The sequence below is a fragment of the Triticum dicoccoides genome, chromosome 7B, assembly GCF_002162155.2.
Source record: "Triticum dicoccoides isolate Atlit2015 ecotype Zavitan chromosome 7B, WEW_v2.0, whole genome shotgun sequence".
In the NCBI taxonomy this organism is placed as follows: Eukaryota; Viridiplantae; Streptophyta; class Magnoliopsida; order Poales; family Poaceae; genus Triticum; species Triticum dicoccoides.
Genome location: NC_041393.1, coordinates 563,229,828 through 563,232,882, shown reverse-complemented (window position 1 = coordinate 563,232,882; position 3,055 = coordinate 563,229,828). Strand labels below are relative to the sequence as shown.

The 3,055-nt window shown below is 43.9% G+C and overlaps 1 long non-coding RNA gene across 1 annotated transcript; it reads left to right on the top strand.

Annotated features, from left to right (window-relative positions):
* Nucleotides 1–207: 207 nt before the first annotated feature.
* LOC119335348 lies at nt 208–1,102 on the top strand. The gene is made up of 2 exons (XR_005161827.1): nt 208–400; nt 727–1,102. It is a non-coding gene; the product is annotated as an uncharacterized LOC119335348 (long non-coding RNA).
* The last annotated feature ends 1,953 nt before the right edge of the window (nt 1,103–3,055 follow it).

Below are 3,055 nucleotides of genomic sequence, written 5' to 3'. Positions count from 1 at the left end.
GAGGAGGTAGTTGCAGCAATGGCACAGGAGGAGGTCAGGTTGAAGTTGACCAGGACTGGAGAAGCAAATGCATCTCGCTCAGCATTTACTGTGTCTGAATGGAAGGAGACAAGAGAGTGCTTCAACTGTGGAGAGAAAGGTCACATAAGCATCAATTGCACAGCACAACGCAGAGAAATACGTGGTAGGGGAAGAGGTTACAGCCGAGGTGGATACCGGGGAGTTAGAGGCAGAGGTAACTCGAGGGGTTCGAATTATTCCAGTGGCTTCAAAGCAAACTTGGCTAACTTGGCAACGCAAGAAGAAGGGACGTCAACAACCTCTCAAGGGGAGTCGAAGAGTAGAAGCCAGGAGGACAACACCTTCGAGAACTTTGCCCACTTTGTCTACACAGGGGAAGGTAACTTTGCAAATGCATCTATATCCACACATAATTTCCTTCCAGATTGGATATTAGATTCTGGAGCATCCAAGCATGTTGCGGGTACCTCAACTGAGCTTGAATCATATACTCAGTACCCAATTACACATTGTGAAACAATACAAACTGCTGATGGAACCTCACAACCGATTAAAGGAGTTGGATCAGTTCAATGTACACCCACTATTAAATTATCTGATGTATTACATGTTCCAGCTTTTCCTGTGAACTTGCTTTCTCTAAGTGCTTTGATTGATCAGATAGATTGCCAAATAACTCTTGATAAGAAAATATGTTTGATTCAGGAGAGGATGACTGGAAGGAAACTTGGGACAGGAACCAGGCATAGTGGATTGTGGTATATGGATCGTGATGTGTCTAGGTCTGGTGCTAGTCCTATTTTGGTTGTACTAGTTGGAGTAAGTAAGACAATGGCGATGATCCATCACTGTCGCATGTGGCATATGGTTTTTGATAAGATGAGTAAGATGTTTCCTGATGTAATGCGTGGAGTAGACAAGAGTAAGCTTGTGTGTGATGCATGTGAATATGCAAAGCACACAAGAATCTCATATTTGAGTAAGGGGCTAAGGAGTATATCCCCGTTTATGCTGATTCACTCTGATGTGTGGACATGTCCTGTTGTTTCTGTTAGTGGAATGAAATATTTTGTGACATTTATAGACTGCCACACTCGCATGACTTGGGTGTACCTCATGCGACATAAAGATGAGGTATTCCAATGTTTTCAGGAGTTTTATGCCTATGTGCGAAACCAATTCAATGTGCAGGTGCAGGTGATCAGATCTGACAATGGAACTGAATATGTAAACAAGCAATTTGGAGGTTTCCTGTCAGCACAAGGCATAATGCACCAAACATCATGTCCAGATACCCCTGCTCAGAATGGTGTTGCAGAAAGGAAAAACCGACACATTTTAGAAGTGGCTCGATCACTTATGTCCACCATGAATGTGCCAAAATTCTTGTGGAGTGAAGCTGTCATGACTGCAACATTCCTGATCAACCGGATGCCTTCAAAAATGCTTGGTATGAAGTCCCCATGTGAGATGCTATTTGGGGAGAACAAATTCTCAGTTCCTCCGAAGTTATTTGGGTGCACCTGCTTCGTTAGAGATCACAGACCAGCAGTGGGAAAGCTGGATCCACGAGCTGTAAAATGCATATTTGTTGGATATCCTGCAGGGCAGCGAGGCTATAAGTGTTGGAGTCCTGCTGAAAGGCGCACATTTGTAAGTACGGATGTCACCTTTCGAGAATCTGAGCCTTTCTATGGTGAGAAGACATATCTCAGCACTTTATTCGAAGAACTTGACCACTCACAATCTATGCAGGGTGGTCAAGAGGGGGAGTGCAACTTGAGTGGTGAGTGCAGCACCAATGGCGACAAGGAGCAGCCAATACCAACCCCGAAAATAGTGGGATCCTTCATTCCAGTTGTAGTTGATGGGGCTGAACAGCAGAGGTGGCAGAGACCAAATGAGGAAAGGAATACTCAGGTGTATATAAGAAGGAAGAGAGTTGTGGAGGAACAAGTGCATGAGGAGTAGTCAAAAGAAACTATGGAACAGGGGGAGCAGTCAGAAGAAACTCAAGCGACAGGAAGCTCATCTGAAGTGGAGTCATATGAAAATTCAAGTACTGAAGAAGCATCACCTAACCTGCCAATTGCTCTCAAGAAGGAAGTAGCAAGGAAAACTTTGAGCAAGGGCAATCTTGAGCATGACATCAGTAATTATGTCACCTATGAAGCCCTATCACCTTCATTTAGAGCATTTGTCGCATCACTTCAAGCCGTGATTGTTCCTAAAGACTGGAAAGAAGCAAGACAAGATCCAAAGTGGTGTGAAGCCATGAGGGAAGAGTTGGAGGCCCTGAGAAAGAACAAAACATGGGAGCTAGCGAATCTTCCATATGGGAAGAAGGCAGTCAGTTGTAAGTGGATCTTCACAGTGAAGCAGAATCCTGAGGGTAAGTTTGAGCGTTACAAGGCAAGACTGGTAGCCAGAGGGTACAGCCAAACGTATGGTATTGATTATGACGAAACATTCGCCCCAGTTGCAAAGATGAATACAGTGAGGAGTCTAATCTCATGTGCAGCTAACTTTGGATGGCCACTACACCAACTTGATGTAAAAAATGCCTTTTTACATGGAGATCTACAAGAGGAAGTCTACATGGAAATTCCTCCTGGACTTTCTACACCTGGGACTGTTGGGAAGGTTTGTAGATTGAGAAAATCTCTCTATGGTTTGAAGCAATCGCCAAGGGCTTGGTTTGACCGGTTCAGGCAAGCAGTTTGCAGTATGGAGTATAAACAATGCAATGGAGATCACACTGTTTTCTATAAACATTCCAAGCAACAGATTACTATTCTTGCAGTATATATGGATGACATCATAATAACGGGAGACAATGAAGAGGAGATTGGAAGACTAAAGAAATGCCTAGACAAAGCATTTGAAGTTAAGGATCTTGGTCAGCTAAAATATTTCCTGGGTATCAAAGTTGCAAGATCAAAGAGGGGAATAGCCCTGTCTCAGCGGAAGTATACCTTAGAGCTCCTAAGTGATATGGGAATGCTTGGATGTAGAGCAGCCCCAACTCCCATTG